Genomic DNA, 19,535 nt, shown 5'->3' with positions numbered 1-19,535 from the left:
CTGATTAAACCTGGGTAATTTCAGAGAGTCTACGTCAGCGGTTCCCAAACTTTTTTTCCTGCGCACCCCCTTCTATGTCCCAACCGGATTGGCGCACCCCCAATCCCCACTTCAAAAAAAAAAAAAAAAAAAAACGCTACAAAGCTTTGTTTTATCGCCATATAAAGACTTATGTTTAATCATGCGCAAATAACCAGAACACGCATGACAATAACAACATCAACAAAGTTTCAATATAATGCAACAAAGCTACGCACAAGCTTCCACTTTTAAGAGGACGAGTGACAGACACAGGCTCAGTAACAGAAAGCACGCTTATTTTCAGCCGCGTAAAAGAAACATTGCAGCAATAGGCCTATTAAATGACCGTGGAGCTAGCATCATCATCATTATAACACAACGGTTATGGAAATTAGAACGACAGTACATTGAGTTAAATTGCAACGAAGTTACAAACGAAAGTTTCCTCCGGCGCATCTTCTGACTCCCACTCATTTTCTTTCTCTATTCTCTCCGTCTCTGTTGCCTCCAAATCCTCACTCTCTCTTGGTCCCTCTCCTCCTTCGTGACTAACAACTTTATCATAAGACGTCCCACTTGACAGTTTCCTTGGTTTCAGCCAGTTAAGCATATTTATAATATATATATGGAATGAATGAAACGAGTTGGCACGCATATAGCCTAGTCTGCAGTGCATAAAAGAAGAGCAGTGCGTAGAAGAAGACAGCAGCTGTCTTCTTCTACGTTTCTATCAAAAACTAATAAATTATAGTTTTTTATTTAAAATAAAAGCGATTACAAAGGAAATGTTTACTGTTCATGTTTTTTTTTTATTGTATGGAAAAATCCCACTTAAAAAAACAGACCGCCATTACATTTTTCCTCTCGCGCAGCCCCTGGTGGCAGCTCGTGTACTCCTGGGGATGCGCGTACCACACTTTGGGAATCCCTGGTCTACGTAAACTAGGTTTTATTCGCATATATTTTTCAGTTATCACATCTATCAAAGTAACAGTTTCTCTTCAGATTTTTGTATAAAATCTCGGTTTATCCCAGTTAATTTACCAGAAGTGGTTTGCTCTGATGATGATCGGTTCTCATAATATGGCCAATCATGTAAGTCGATTGCGCATACAAACATAGAATAATGCACTGCATTTTTTTAAATATATTTTTTATTGTGCTATATGTTTTTGTTCTGAATCACGTATCACTTTATAGGTTATTGAGTGAATAAATTAAAAATCCCTTTCATTTTCCTAAAAAAAAAAATATAACCAATTTGAACTGGAATGCCGTCCCCCCTTAAAATTCACTCCCCGGACTCCATCCCCCCGTGTTACCCCCATTTCCAGCCCTGTGTAGACTTTTCGTCTAAAGTGCTGCAAAAAACAGCGTTTTCTGGACACCAGGCGTTTAGTTAATGGCAAATAATGACCCATTTGGCCTTCCATATTTAGCTGGAGTGATTGCAGGTACCAGACGGACTTCACGGAGGTGATTGGCATTTCACAGCTTGCACTTTATTCCCCATGAAACTCACGCAACTAGTGTCCGTCACAAATATTCTACCATACACAGCGTTACTAAAACAAAATAACTTGAAATGAGCAACAGACAACAGAAATAACCTGCATACATGGGGTGCTCTAGGCGCACATACAATGCAGACAGTTCAACAGGGAGCGCGTGCTCTTAAAACTCTTTACACATTATTTCTACTCGTTACAGACTGTAATGTAGTAGTCCTGAGTAATGCTGCTCCATCCATCAAATGTAATTGCTGCACTGTTGATGTTTTTCAGATCATCAATAACATTCTGCTTTTCAATGTCATACCAAGCAGGAAAAAGCTGGTTGGCTAAACTGACGCAACGTCAGTTCTGTTTTTTTCATAAGGTGAATACAGAAGGCGGTCTGGCGGAAGCTAGATATTTACTTTATAACTTGTTAATATGGATATTTTTTACACAAATGCATCGCTTCACTTCAGAAGGCCTTTATTAACCCCCAGAGCCGTGTGGAGTACACGTTCATGATGGATGGATGCACTTTCTTCAGCTCATTCTCGTTGGTCTCGCTCACTGCCGTTATAAAACTTGGATGCGTCAGGATATTTATAAATATATCTCCGATTGTGTTCATCAGAAAGAAGAAAGTCATAGGATGGCTTGAGGGTGAGTAAAGCTTGGGGTAATTTTCATTTGAAAGTGAACTAATCCTTTAAGACATGTTAGCGACTTACATGGGGAAGAACGCTTGATTGCGGTGCTGTTGACTGTTTTAGCAGGCTATACTGCCATCTAGTGGTAGCAGGTTTTCTTAGACAGCTGTGTGTGGATTGTGCAAGGCTAAACCGGCGAAATGAAAGTCTCAAAATCCAAATGAATCATAGGATCGACTCAGAAACAAGTCAATGAATGCACGCGTGTCACCGGATCCGCAAATACAGATCTTCTTTGTTGCATGCGCATCTCAGGGGCGAAGCGCCGAATCTTGGGCCCTCTGCAAAGACAGTGTGTGGCTTTTGCCAGCATCCCATGATCCACGCAACTTATCCCTTTTTTTAAAAAAAAAATAATAATAGTGTACAACTATACACAGACATCTGGAGTCTAGAAATTGGTTTAATAAGCTGTTAAAATAAAGACCTTAGTGTAACCCAATTTATGTGTGTAAGAAAAGAAAAAAAAAACACTTTAATTCTCTCTCTCTCTCTCTCTCTCTCTCTCTCTCTCTCTCTCTCTCTCTCTCTCTCTCTCTCTCTCTCTCTCTAAGCCAATCAAAATGTTGTATTGCCTTTGTCCCGCCTTGCTGCATTGTTCATTGGTTGAATCGGCTCAGTGCTGATCCATGTACAAAACCGATCAAACCAGGTATAGAGAGTGAGAACACATCTTACTGATCGGAAAAAGTTATATAGTAGAGAGATCGCAGTGGAACAGCATCGGTTTCATTAATCAGGTTTCCTGCGTATCTTGGTGAGTTCTGTCAATTATTTTGTCATATTGATTTTGATCTGAGCCTACGAGGCTAAACCATGTGCTATGTTACTGCACAACATGGGCTATTGCATCATAATCATTCAAAATCATAACGACTACTCTAATTTCAGTGAAATGTTTGTCTTTTTTATATCATCTTGTTCTATATGATGTTCTATAATGTTTACTATTTGTAATATTGGGATTTAAGTATGCATTTATGCAGGCCAAATAGGCCAAATGCTCTAAATGAGGATGCAAGACAAATTTTCTAGTTTTTGCAAGTGTATATTGAAAATAATACACATTGAGTGTTATTTCCTATTTCTTTTGTACTGTGTAATCTATAGTACAATGTTTGCAGTTAGGATGATGTTGTTTGATTATTTTATCAGACCAATTCATTGAAATGCATCAGTATTTCATTGATGTTTTCACATACAGTGTTCATATATGTAACATATGGAAGTTATTTTCATAGAAATGATCATCATTAGGCCTAATTGATGTTAATGTTTAAACAAATGTTTTACGGTCACCTGTTTTGTAAATTCAGGTCGGGTCTTTTAGTAACGAGGGGATTCTGTTCATTGATCGGTGAGGAGTGTGAAACCTTAGATGGCGAGCCAACCAACTGGATCTTCTGGAGTCTCTGCGAGCTTGAACTTCAAATCCTGAGAAACATTATGTGGTAGGACTGTTACCAACAAAGAATCTTACATACATTGGAGGAACTTTGGTAAAGTTGGTTTTATATTCGCACATTCGGACTTCCGCGTTTAAGAACGTTCTAATAATGTTCAATAAAGTTAATGTTTGCAAATTCTGAACAGCTACACGATATTTACAACCAACGATTGTAACCGTTTTCACAATCGATCAAAATGGGCAAGTATTATTTTAATGGCATACTTGCGAACGTCCACTGAATGTCCAATATAGTGTACAAAGTTATTGTAGCCTATGCGGAAGTCCGAATGTGCGAATATAAAACCAAATTTACCCAAGTATTGGAGGACATTGTTTGGTTTTGGCCATTTTCGAAAGACTGCCGAACTGGTCGTTCAAATACACATGCACTGATAAACACACACACCAATATTAGTTTAAAAAGGGGGCTTTCTTTCATTTTATTTGTACGCCGGCTACCTTCTATTGTGACTTTGTACAATATCATTTTCCTACTAAAGTTACATTGAAACTGTTACAGTGAATCCGTCCATTCATTTGTATTGCAATGTATGAACCTCTTACGAACCTAGAGTTGTGTATTTACCTATAGATGGGTTACATTAGCAATATGTCTGCATTGTATTTTAGAGGCTAAAAAGAGATGAAAGTTCTCAGTTGGCATATACATAGATAAGCATATCTATGTTTCTCTCTATTTGTAGACTATTTGTCTTAATGTGATGAACACCCCGGACATGATTTTGTAGTTTTTTTACAGCTTTCTGCATCTCTATAATGTGTCTTTAGGTCCTGTGAATATTGTCTGGATAGACGATGGTTCACACTAACCAATCTATTTTCAGAAGAACAGATTTTGACAGATTTGACATGTACAACCCACACTTATCTCATTTCCTTAAAAAGGGACCTTTTGGAGAAGCTGAACTACTACTGTGAATAATTACTCAATGTCTTCAGTACACTTAAAAGTAAGGGAGATATGACTGAAAGGTGAGAATCTGTAAAATAAACAGCATAAGGGGCCGTTCACATATCGCGTCTTTCCCGCACGCAAGTCAGTTATTTCAAATGTAGCCGCACGCACGGCAGGCGCGCTCATAATGGAAGCGACGCGCACGCTGTGCGTTTTCCAGGCGCATCGAGATGAAAAATTCTCAACTTTTCAGAATGCCGCAAGCACACCGCAGGTCATGTGACAAGAACCAACCGATCAGCTTCCGCCTTTCCGTAACAAAACATCGAAATCTCAGCCAAACAGCTGATTATAGCTGTATAGGGTGTTTTTTATATCTCATCTCCATAATTATATCTAGTTGTAAAGCTAATGCAAGGGATAGAAATAAATTTATCCTTTGCTGAAAGCTCCTGCTCCTCGTGGAGAGCGCAGTTCATGGTTGCATAGCAACGACAGACGCCACGGGAGCGCAAGCGCTTTGGAAAGAAGGAGAAAGCGGTGCGGCCGCGCTTTCCACGCGTTTTTAGACGCGATATGTGAACGGCCTCTAAAGGTTATGTACAAAACTGTTTGCACTTATTTCCATCATATATACCACAAATAGTTAAGTACAAACACTTTAACTTTCTGTTTTGCCATGTGATTTCAAGGAACTGCTATGATGTGATTTCAAAGAAATCCTGTGTCACGTGATTTCAAAGTGTCCTGGATATATAAATACCAGCAAAGAGCTTTATTTGGTATTTGGACCTCTAGAGGTGGACAGAAGATACAGAAATCAACGCTCAGGTTTGTCTTTTTATCACTTTAATTTCAACTGTTATGTATTACACTTTTACTAATTGTAATTATTTTCATTTTTAATTATTTGAATATATTATTTTATGTTCTTGATTCTTATGTTCTTGGTTACTCTTGGTGCATATTGACAGACTTCGAAAAGACATGACACACAATTGGCATTCATAGCAAAAGCATCCAGTGGGACTGATGGTAGCCTAAACATGAGCTCGCATATTGATGCATGAGCAATTTTTGGATTTGCATATGAAGGAGAGTCACTTGTAATCAACCCTGCAGATATTAACTCGGTTTGCTCTAGGGCTGTCAACGAATATTCTAAATTCGAATATATATTCGAATAGTTTTAAAAAAACGAATTTCGAAGGTGAAAATTAATATTCAAATAAAAAAAAAAAAAAAGTGGAAAAAACCGCCCGCGGTAGTAGAGGCGTAGCTGTCTGCTTTGCGAGTGGGCACGCTAGCGCGCCTGAGGGTTCAGGGACAGGTCACAGGACTCGCACTGTCTGGCACAGCGTCACACTGATGAAAGTTAACGCTTCTTGCATGGAAGATGGCAGAAAGTGCAGAGCCCAACTCGACCGCAGCAGAGAAAGCGATTTTAACCCCCCAAAATCTAAAAAGCCATGTCTGGAAGTACTTTGGATTTTGGTCAGTAGGAGGTAAAATTGTTGAGCCGTGAAATAAAGTTGTATGCAAGCTAGGTAAGATACAGTTAGCATACCATTCGACCACTAGCAACATGAGGTCACATCTCGAAAATGTGCACCCAAATGAGCATGGCATAATGTGTGGAACTCCAGCTAAACAGTCACGTCTTGACACTTACTTTGCATCGCCCGCCACAAGCTCTTTGTCTGCAACACGACAAGAGGCCAGGCAGGTGCAGGTGGCTATACTGGAGGAGATGAAACAAGCGAATGTAGCAGGAGGCACAGGCAGTGAGGCCGCTGTCGGACAACCCCGTGATCAGCAACCCGCTGAGAAAACTGCGTTATCTGCTATGGGCTGTCTTTTCGGAGACACGTATTACACGGACAGCCCAGACCAGGACATCAGTCTGCTGCTTCAAAAAGAGATGTTGATGTATGAACAAGAGTCTCCAATACCTGCTCAACAAAATCCTCTCATGTGGTGGAAAACTTTGGGATCTGGGAGATACCCTCTTGTCGCCCAGATGGCAAAGAAATATCTTTCCATCCCCGGATCCTCAGTGCGCTCTGAACGTGTCTTTTCCTCCGCTGGGAATATAGTAAATAAAAAGAGATCAGCACTGGCCCCTTCAAATGTGGACTATCTTGTGTTTTTGGCAAATAACCTGTAGGCCTTCAGGCCTAAGACCCGACGGTGACAGTGCACTAAAAAGACAATGGAATAAATTGCAGTCAGTTTTTTTTTTTCCCCTTTTTTTTTATTTTTTATACAAGCACCAAGAATGTAAGTAGCCTTTGTGTTTAATAGCACTTTATTTTTTATGAACCTCAGGGTAAAAGTTATTTGTTTTCACATTTCTCAGAATTGTGTGCCTCATTTTATTTAACGTTAAACAGAAACATTACTTAAGTGTAGGCTACTGTACTGACTGAATAGATATTGCATGAATAAAGGATAAACGCACTGCTTCCACTGGTTTGATTATTTACCGTTTCATGTCAAGGAAAAGTTCCATGTTTACCACAGCACAGCTCGCTTGGAGCGTTCAATATGCTGTAAAACTTCAATTAATATTAATAATATTTGTTTCAATCACTGAATGAAGCCTGCTATATTTGGGACAAGAGTCACGACCTTAAATTGCTTGCACAAAACTCTTGATCAGCACTCAAAATTTGTTTGTTCATTTAAACCGTTAGGGTGCGAGAGAGTGAGGTCTGCAGTCTTGGCCATTAGTTGATTTACTTGTTTTTGTGTAGGTAATACGTTGTCAAATATGTTTAAACTTAAATAGACTACCTATACAAGTAGTTATGTCTCTTTGTATTCATTTGTCCTGTTATTGACGTAATGCGCGTCATTGACAAAATGCGCAACCAGATGTTCGAATAGTTCGAATATTCATGTTTTTTTTTAGAGGGGATGTTCGAATAGTTCGAATATTCGTGTTTTTTTTTTAGAGGGGATGTTCGAATAGTTCGAATATTCGTGTTTTTTTTTAGAGGGAATATTCGAACGTCATTTTTGAGCAATTTTGACAGCCCTAGTTTGCTCAGTAAGTGTAAAAGCAGATTGGCAGTTGAGTTGACTGACCATGTATCCGCAAACTGGAGTGGCAGTAAAACTGCAGGAGAGTCAGAAGAAGAACGTACTTGTCCAAAGAGTAGTTAAGAATTGAAATCTTTACATATCTAATATAGCCTACTAAAGCAAACTGTTCATTTGAGTTGCGTATTCTGGCGGGTGTAAAATGTGTTTAAATCTTGCAGAAAGAGTAATTGCGTAGCCAAATCAATGTACTATATTTAAGTTTATAGTTTATAGCTTCAGACATGCCCTCCGTCAATCGTTGACGCCCCGTGCGAATGCAGCGTCAACTTTTCAAGCGCCAACACAGGCGTCAGCCAATCAGATCACAGTCGCTAGCCAGTTGCGTTCATGCAACACCGGAAAATAATGTAATTGGCTGTTGTACTATGACGGTGACGTCAGCTCAAGCTTCAGACACGCCCTCCATCAAGCATTCATGCCGATGCCCTGTGTGAATGCAGCGTTAGTCGTATAGTGATGTCACTATGCTATGTGCTTATCTTCACTGAGAGATGCACCGATGCATCGGCCGCCGATATTTATTGGCCGGTTTTTGATCAATTTACAACCATATTAATTAAGGCACTGGGCTGTATAATGTCTGTTGCATAATCCAAGATTAATCCTAATATTCCCGCTCTGCTGCTGTCTGCGTTTTAATGTTAATCAAACAACAAACAGCAAAAAGGATTAATATGTATAGGGCCCTATGATTTCTGCAACGCGGAAAACGCATATGGAATCGGGGAATCCAGTCATAAAAACTGAATTTACTGTATAATGCTGAATTTCACGAAATTTGTCGTAGTACTTAAATTACTTTAATTATTAAATAGATTAGTGTCTGTGAATATTAAGCTGCAAAAAAGACTATTTAAAAATGAATCCTACATGTTCTACGTGTCTCTGTGAATGAATGGCGCAGACACATGGTTTCATTTAGCCTACCTCACACACACACACACACACACACACACTGAAGCACACGTGACACTTGCAATGTTTTTCAGCCTCTGCCGCCTCACTATATGAGGATATGAATACATGAACATCTCCAAAACTGCTCTGAGAGAATTTTACCATTTCATTTGAGAAAATCTACAGTCATATCACAAACACACAGAAACTCAAGTCTTCATGGCAACCTGTCAAAATAAAAGTTCAGTTTAATTTGTAGTAATTGTGACAGAAATATTTTACTGCTGTACAGTAGAATTTAGCTATGTCGCAAAGTAATAATAATATATAAATTTAATTTATATGGTGAAGTATATGCAGTGTTATTTTACATTTGTTTACTTTATGTATCTGAAAACTGGAGATGGTCCTCACTGCAGAACACGAGATCTAGATCCAACTCCTCCCACTGCATATATCCCTAAACCTACCCGTCTCCACCCCCTGGATCTAAACCTAACTGTCTCCGCCCCCTGGATCTAAACCTACCTATCTTCACCCCCTGGATCTGGATTCAACTCCTGCCACTTTACATATCTTTAAATCTACCCGTCTCTGCCCTGTGGATCTAAACCTACCTGTCTCCGCCCCCTGGATCTCGTGTGTTCTGCAGTGAGGGGCTACTGGGAAACTTAACTTCACTGCTTATTTCATTTGTAGGCTAAATTTTTTCTGTTGTATTTATGCTGAATGTTAAATGGATCCAAACCTTTGATGATGCAGCAATAAACTAGCTACAGGGGTATAACTTAATGCATCGACAGACAGACAGACACAGACAGATAGATAGATAGATAGATAGACAGACAGTTAGTCAGACAGACAGATAGATAGAACTATAGACAGACAGATAGATAGAACTATAGACAGACAGATAGTTAGTCAGACAGATAGATAGAACTATAGACAGACAGATAGTTAGTCAGACAGATAGATAGATAGAACTATAGACACAGATAGTTAGTCAGACAGATAGATAGATAGAACTATAGACAGTCAGAGACAGACAGATAATCAGATAGATAGATATAGTCAGTCAGACAGACAGAACTATAAATAGACAGACACAGACAGATAGTCAGACAGACGATAGATAGATAGATAGATAGATGGATAGATAGAACTATAGACAGACAGATAGTCAGACAGATAGATAGATAGAACTATAGACAGATAGACAAACAGATAGATAGAACTATAGACAGACAGAGACAGACAGATAATCAGACAGATAGATAGATAGATATAGTCAGTCAGACAGATAGACAGAACTATAGATAGACAGACACAGACAGACAGATAGTCAGACAGACAATAGATAGATGGATGGATAGATAGATAGATAGATAGATAGATAGATGGATAGATAGAACTATAGATGGATAGATAGAACTATAGATAGACAGACAGACAGACAGACCGATAGATAGATAGACACAGACAGACAGATATAGTCAGACAGACAGATAGAACTATAGATAGATAGATAGATACAGACAGACAGATAGATAGATAGAACTATAGTCAGATAGATAGATAGACACAGACAGACAGATAGAACTATAGATAGATAGATAGACACAGACAGACAGATAGATAGATAGAACTATAGTCAGATAGATAGATAGACACAGACAGACAGATAGATATAGTCAGACAGACAGATAGAACTATAGATAGATAGATATAGACACAGACCGATAGATAGATAGATAGACAGATAGATAGATAGAACTATAGACAGACAGATAGATAGATAGATAGATAGAACTATAGACAGACAGACAGATAGATATAGTCAGACAGACAGACAGATAGATAGAACTATAGACAGACAGACAGACAGATAGATATAGTCAGACAGACAGATAGATAGAACTATAGATAGACACAGACAGATAGATAGATAGAACTATAGACAGACAGATAGATAGATAGATAGACACAGACAGACAGATATAGTCAGATAGAACTATAGCTAGATAGATAGATAGATAGATAGATATAGACAGACAGACAGACAGACCGATAGACAGACAGACAGACAGACAGACAGATAGATAGATAGATAGATAGATAGATAGATAGATAGAACTATAGTCAGATAGATAGACAGACACAGACAGACAGACAGATAGATAGTCAGACAGACCGATAGATAGATAGATAGATAGACAGACACAGACAGACAGATATAGTCAGACAGACAGATAGACCTATAGATAGATAGATAGATAGATATAGACAGAGAGACAGACCAATAGATAGACAGACAGATAGATAGACAGATAAATATATAGATAGAACTATAGTCAGATAGATAGATAGACAGACAGACAGACAGACAGATAGATAGATAGATAGATAGATAGATAGATAGATAGACAGACACAGACAGACATAGTCAGACAGACAGATAGAACTATAGATAGATAGATAGATAGATAGATAGATAGATAGATATAGACAGAGAGACAGACCAATAGATAGGCAGACAGATAGATAGACAGATAAATATATAGATAGAACTATAGTCAGATAGATAGATAGATGTAAACAGACAGACATAGTCAGACAGACAGATAGAACTATAGATAGATAGATAGATAGATGTAAACAGACAGACAGACCGATAGATAGATAGATAGATAGACAGACAGACAGACAGACAGATAGATAGATAGATAGATAGATAGACAGACACAGACAGATATAGTCAGACAGACAGATAGAACTATAGATAGATAGATAGATATAGACAGACAGACAGACAGACAGACAGACAGATAGATAGATAGATAGATAGAACTATAGTCAGATAGATAGACAGACACAGACAGACAGATAGATATAGTCAGACAGATAGAACTATTGATAGATAGATATAGACAGACAGAGAGACATACCGATAGATAGACAGACAGACAGATAGATAGATAGATAGATACAGACAGACAGACAGATAAATATATAGATAGAACTATAGTCAGATAGATAGATAGATAGACAGACAGACACACAGACAGATAGATAGATAGATAGATAGACAGACACAGACAGACAGATATAGTCAGACAGATAGATAGATAGATATAGACAGAGAGACAGACCAATAGATAGACAGACAGATAGACAGATAAATATATAGATAGAACTATAGTCAGATAGATAGACAGACAGACAGACAGACAGACAGATAGATAGATAGATAGATAGATAGATAGATAGATAGATAGATAGATAGATAGATAGACAGACACAGACAGACAGATAGAACTATAGATAGAAAGATAGATAGATGTAAACAGACAGACAGACCGATAGATAGATAGATAGATAGACAGACAGACAGACAGACAGACAGACAGACAGATAGATAGATAGATAGATAGATAGACAGACACAGACAGATATAGTCAGACAGACAGATAGAACTATAGATAGATAGATATAGACAGACAGACAGACAGACCGATAGATAGACAGACAGACAGACAGACAGACAGATAGATAGATAGATAGATAGATAGATAGATAGATAGATATAGACAGACAGAGAGACATACCGATAGACAGACAGACAGATAGATAGATAGATAGATACAGACAGACAGACAGATAAATATATAGATAGAACTATAGTCAGATAGATAGATAGATAGACAGACAGACAGACAGACAGACAGACACAGACAGATAGATAGATAGATAGATAGATAGATAGATAGATACAGACACACAGATAGACAGAGAGACAGACCGATAGATAGACAGACAGATAGATAGATAGATACAGACACAGACAGATAAATATATAGATAGAACTATAGTCAGATAGATAGATAGATAGACAAACACAGACAGATAGATATAGTCAGACAGACAGACAGATAGATAGACAGACACAGACAGACAGATAGATATAGTCAGACAGACAGATAGAACTATAGATAGATAGATATAGACAGACAGATAAAGAGACAGACCGATAGATAGACAGACCGATAGATAGATAGATACAGACAGACAGACAGATAAATATATAGATAGAACTATAGTCAGATAGATAGATAGATAGATAGACAGACAGACAGACAGACAGATAGATAGATAGATAGATAGACAGACAGATATATATATAGTCAGACAGACAGATAGAAATATAGATAGATAGATAGATAGATAGATATAGACAGACAGACAGATAGATAGATAGAACTATAGTCAGATAGATAGACAGACACAGACAGACAGATAGACAGACAGACAGACAGATAAATATATAGATAGAACTATAGATAGACACAGACAGATAGATAGATAGAACTATAGACAGATAGACAGACAGATAGATAGATAGATAGACACAGACAGATATAGTCAGAGAACTATAGCTAGATAGATAGATAGATATAGATAGATAGATAGATAGATATAGACAGACAGACAGATAGATAGATAGAACTATAGACAGATAGACAGACAGATAGATAGATAGATAGACACAGACAGATATAGTCAGATAGAACTATAGCTAGATAGATAGATAGATATAGATAGATAGATAGATAGATAGATATAGACAGACAGACAGATAGATAGATAGAACTATAGTCAGATAGATAGACAGACACAGACAGACAGATAGACAGACAGACAGACAGATAAATATATAGATAGAACTATAGATAGACACAGACAGATAGATAGATAGAACTATAGACAGATAGACAGACAGATAGATAGATAGATAGACACAGACAGATATAGTCAGATAGAACTATAGCTAGATAGATAGATAGATATAGATAGACAGACAGACAGACCGATAGACAGACAGATAGATAGATAGACAGAGAGACAGACCAATAGATAGACAGACAGATAGATAGACAGATAAATATATAGATAGAACTATAGTCAGATAGATAGATAGATAGATAGATAGACAGACACAGACAGACATAGTCAGACAGACAGATAGAACTATAGATAGATAGATAGATAGATAGATGTAAACAGACAGACAGACCGATAGATAGATAGATAGATAGATAGATAGACAGACACAGACAGATATAGTCAGACAGACAGATAGAACTATAGATAGATAGATAGATATAGACAGACAGACAGACCGATAGATAGACAGACAGACAGACAGATAGATAGATAGAACTATAGTCAGATAGATAGACAGACACAGACAGACAGATATCTGTCTGTATCTATCTATCTATCTATCTATCTATCTATCTATCTGTCTATCTATCGGTATGTCTCTCTGTCTGTCTATATCTATCAATAGTTCTATCTGTCTGACTATATCTATCTGTCTGTCTGTCTGTCTGTCTGTCTGTCTGTCTGTCTGTCTGTCTGTCTATCTGTCTGTCTGTGTCTGTCTATCTATCTGACTATAGTTCTATAGTCAGACAGACAGATAGAACTATAGATAGATAGATAGATGTAAACAGACAGACAGACCGATAGATAGATAGATAGATAGATAGATAGATAGACAGACACAGACAGATATAGTCAGACAGACAGATAGAACTATAGATAGATAGATAGATATAGACAGACAGACAGACCGATAGATAGACAGACAGACAGACAGGTAAATAGATAGAACTATAGTCAGATAGATAGACAGACACGGACAGACAGATTGATGGACAGACAGACAGACAGACACAGACAGACAGATAGATATAGTCAGACAGATAGAACTATTGATAGATAGATATAGACAGACAGAGAGACAGACCGATAGATAGACAGACAGATAGATAGATAGATAGATACAGACAGACAGACAGATAAATATATAGATAGAACTATAGTCAGATAGATAGATAGATAGACAGACACAGACAGATAGATAGATAGATAGATAGATAGATAGATAGATAGATAGATACAGACACACAGATAGACAGAGAGACAGACTGATAGATAGATAGATAGATAGATAGATAGATAGATACAGACAGACAGATAAATATATAGATAAAACTATAGTCAGATAGATAGATAGACAAACACAGACAGATAGATAGACAGATAGACAGACAGATAGATAGATAGATAGTCAGACAGACCGATAGATAGATAGATAGACACAGACAGACAGATATATATAGTCAGACAGACAGATAGAACTATAGATAGATAGATAGATAGATAGATATAGACAGACAGACTGATAGATAGATAGATACAGACAGACAGATAAATATATAGATAGAACTATAGTCAGATAGATAGATAGATAGATAGATACATAGACAGACACAGACAGACCGATAGATATAGTCAGACAGACAGATAGAACTATAGATAGATAGATATAGACAGACAGACAGATAGATAGATACAGACAGACAGACAGATAAATATATAGATAGAACTATAGTCAGATAGATAGATAGACAGACAGACAGACAGACAGACAGACAGATAGATAGATAGATAGATAGAACTATAGACAGACAGACAGATAGACAGATAGATAGACAGACAGACAGACAGATAGATAGATAGATAGATAGATAGACACAGACAGACAGATATATATAGTCAGACAGACAGATAGAACTATAGATAGATAAATAGATATAGACAGACAGACTGATAGATAGATAGATAGATAGATAGATACAGACAGACAGATAAATATATAGATAGAACTATAGTCAGATAGACAGACACAGACAGACAGATAGACAGACAGACAGACAGACAGACAGATAGATAGATAGATAGATAGATACAGACAGACAGACAGATAGATAGATAGATAGATACAGACAGATATATATAGTCAGACAGACAGATAGAACTATAGACAGACAGACAGATAGATAGACAGACAGACAGATAGATAGATAGATAGACAGACAGACAGACAGACAGACAGATAGATAGATAGATAGATAGATAGATAGATAGATACAGACAGATATATATAGTCAGACAGACAGATAGAACTATAGATAGACAGATAGATAGATATAGACAGACAGACTGATAGATAGATAGATACAGACAGACAGATAAATATATAGATAGAACTATAGTCAGATATAAATAGATACATAGACAGACACAGACAGACAGATAGATATAGTCAGACAGACAGATAGAACTATAGATAGATAGATAGATATAGACAGACAGACAGACCGATAGATAGATAGATAGATAGATAGATAGATAGATAGATAGATAGACACAGACAGACAGATATATATAGTCAGACAGACAGATAGAACTATAGATAGATAGATAGATAGATAGACAGACACAGACAGACAGATAGACAGACAGACAGACAGATAAATATATAGATAGAACTATAGATAGACACAGACAGATAGATAGATAGAACTATAGACAGATAGACAGACAGATAGATAGATAGATAGATAGATAGATATAGATAGACAGACAGACAGACCGATAGACAGACAGACAGACAGATAGATAGATAGACAGAGAGACAGACCAATAGATAGACAGACAGATAGATAGACAGATAAATATATAGATAGAACTATAGTCAGATAGATAGATAGATAGACAGACAGACAGACAGACAGATAGATAGATAGATAGATAGATAGACAGACACAGACAGACATAGTCAGACAGACAGATAGAACTATAGATAGATAGATAGATAGATAGATGTAAACAGACAGACAGACCGATAGATAGATAGATAGATAGATAGACAGACACAGACAGATATAGTCAGACAGACAGATAGAACTATAGATAGATAGATAGATATAGACAGACAGACAGACAGACCGATAGATAGACAGACAGACAGACAGATAGATAGATAGAACTATAGTCAGATAGATAGACAGACACAGACAGACAGATATCTGTCTGTATCTATCTATCTATCTATCTATCTATCTATCTATCTATCTGTCTATCTATCGGTATGTCTCTCTGTCTGTCTATATCTATCAATAGTTCTATCTGTCTGACTATATCTATCTGTCTGTCTGTGTCTGTCTGTCTGTCTGTCTATCTATCTGTCTGTCTGTGTCTGTCTATCTATCTGACTATAGTTCTATAGTCAGACAGACCGATAGAACTATAGATAGATAGATAGATGTAAACAGACAGACAGACCGATAGATAGATAGATAGATAGATAGACAGACACAGACAGATATAGTCAGACAGACAGATAGAACTATAGATAGATAGATAGATATAGACAGACAGACAGACCGATAGATAGACAGACAGACAGACAGGTAAATAGATAGAACTATAGTCAGATAGATAGACAGACACGGACAGACAGATTGATAGACAGACAGACAGACAGACACAGACAGACAGATAGATATAGTCAGACAGATAGAACTATTGATAGATAGATATAGACAGACAGAGAGACAGACCGATAGATAGACAGACAGATAGATAGATAGATAGATAGATAGATACAGACAGACAGACAGATAAATATATAGATAGAACTATAGTCAGATAGATAGATAGATAGACAGACACAGACAGATAGATAGATAGATAGATAGATAGATAGATACAGACACACAGATAGACAGAGAGACAGACTGATAGATAGATAGATAGATAGATAGATAGATACAGACAGACAGATAAATATATAGATAAAACTATAGTCAGATAGATAGATAGACAAACACAGACAGATAGATAGACAGATAGACAGACAGATAGATAGATAGATAGATAGATAGTCAGACAGACCGATAGATAGATAGATAGACACAGACAGACAGATAGAACTATAGATAGATAGATAGATAGATAGATATAGACAGACAGACTGATAGATAGATAGATAGATACAGACAGACAGATAAATATATAGATAGAACTGTAGTCAGATAGATAGATAGATACATAGACAGACACAGACAGACCGATAGATATAGTCAGACAGACAGATAGAACTATAGATAGATAGATATAGACAGACAGATAGATAGATACAGACAGACAGACAGATAAATATATAGATAGAACTATAGTCAGATAGATAGATAGACAGACAGACAGACAGACAGACAGATAGATAGATAGATAGATAGATAGATAGATAGATAGATAGATAGATAGATAGAACTATAGACAGACAGACAGATAGACAGATAGATAGACAGACAGACAGACAGACAGACAGATAGATAGATAGATAGATAGATAGATAGACACAGACAGACAGATATATATAGTCAGACAGACAGATAGAACTATAGATAGATAGATATAGACAGACAGACTGATAGATAGATAGATAGATAGATAGATACAGACAGACAGATAAATATATAGATAGAACTATAGTCAGATAGACAGACACAGACAGACAGATAGACAGACAGACAGACAGACAGACAGATAGATAGACAGACAGATAGATAGATAGATAGATAGATAGATAGATAGATAGATAGATACAGACAGATATATATAGTCAGACAGACAGATAGAACTATAGACAGACAGACAGATAGACAGATAGATAGACAGACAGACAGATAGATAGACAGACAGATAGATAGATAGATAGATAGATAGATAGATAGATAGGTAGATAGATACAGACAGATATATATAGTCAGACAGATAGAACTATAGATAGACAGATAGATAGATATAGACAGACAGACTGATAGATAGATAGATACAGACAGACAGATAAATATATAGATAGAACTATAGTCAGATATAAATAGATACATAGACAGACACAGACAGACAGATAGATATAGTCAGACAGACAGATAGAACTATAGATAGATAGATAGATATAGACAGACCGATAGATAGATAGATAGATAGACACAGACAGACAGATATATATAGTCAGACAGACAGATAGAACTATAGATAGATATAGACAGACAGACAGACCGATAGATAGATAGAACTATAGTCAGATAGATAGACAGACACAGACAGACAGATAGATAGACAGACAGACAGATAGATACAGACAGACAGATAGAGAGACAGACAGACAGATAGATAGATAGATAGATGCAGACAGACAGACAGATAAATATATAGATAGAACTATAGTCAGATAGATAGATAGATATAGATAGATAGATATAGACAGACAGATAGACAGAGAGACAGACCGATAGATAGACAGACAGATAGATAGATAGATAGACAGACAGACAGATAGATAGTCAGACAGACCGATAGATAGATAGATAGATAGATAGACAGATAGATATAGTCAGACAGACAGATAGAACTATAGATAGATATAGACAGACAGATAGACAGAGACAGACTGATAGATAGACAGACAGATAGATAGATAGATACAGACAGACAGAGAGATAAATATATAGATAGAACTATAGTCAGATAGATAGATAGACACAGACAGACAGATAGATAGATAGATAGATAGATAGATAGATAGATAGATAGATAGATAGAGACAGACAGACAGATAGTCAGACAGACCGATAGATAGATAGATAGAGAGACACAGACAGACATAGTCAGACAGACAGATAGAACTATAGATAGATAGATAGATATAGACAGACAGACACATCGATAGATAGATAGATAGATAGACAGACACAGACAGACAGATAGATATAGACAGACAGATAGAACTATAGATAGATAGATAGATATAGACAGACAGACAGATAGTCAGACAGATCGATAGATAGATAGACAGACACAGACAGACAGATAGATATAGTCAGACAGACAGATAGAACTATAGATAGATAGATAGATATATAGATATAGACAGACAGACAGACCGATAGATAGATAGATAGATAGATAGATAGAACTATAGACAGATAGATAGAACTATAGATAGACACAGATAGACAGACAGA

At 36.8% G+C, this 19,535-nt stretch overlaps 1 protein-coding gene across 3 annotated transcripts in view; it reads left to right on the top strand.

Annotated features, from left to right (window-relative positions):
* The first annotated feature begins 2,819 nt into the window (after positions 1-2,819).
* LOC127508055 (60 kDa lysophospholipase-like) overlaps positions 2,820-19,535 on the top strand; it is a 47,157-nt gene continuing 30,441 nt past the window's right edge. For 2 of the 3 annotated variants that reach the window (XM_051885625.1, XM_051885627.1), the window contains exons 1-4: positions 2,820-2,981; positions 3,541-3,675; positions 4,581-4,667; positions 5,283-5,421. The gene's annotated coding sequence lies outside the window, so the exon portion shown is untranslated. Of the gene's footprint in view, positions 2,982-3,540; positions 3,676-4,463; positions 4,668-5,282; positions 5,422-19,535 lie in introns of all 3 variants that reach the window. The other variant, XM_051885626.1, reaches the window with a different exon arrangement.

Source organism: Ctenopharyngodon idella, chromosome 3 (assembly GCF_019924925.1).
Source record: "Ctenopharyngodon idella isolate HZGC_01 chromosome 3, HZGC01, whole genome shotgun sequence".
Lineage (NCBI taxonomy): Eukaryota > Metazoa > Chordata > Actinopteri > Cypriniformes > Xenocyprididae > Ctenopharyngodon > Ctenopharyngodon idella.
Note: the sequence above shows the minus strand (reverse complement) of the source record. Positions and strands in the feature narration are given on the sequence as shown.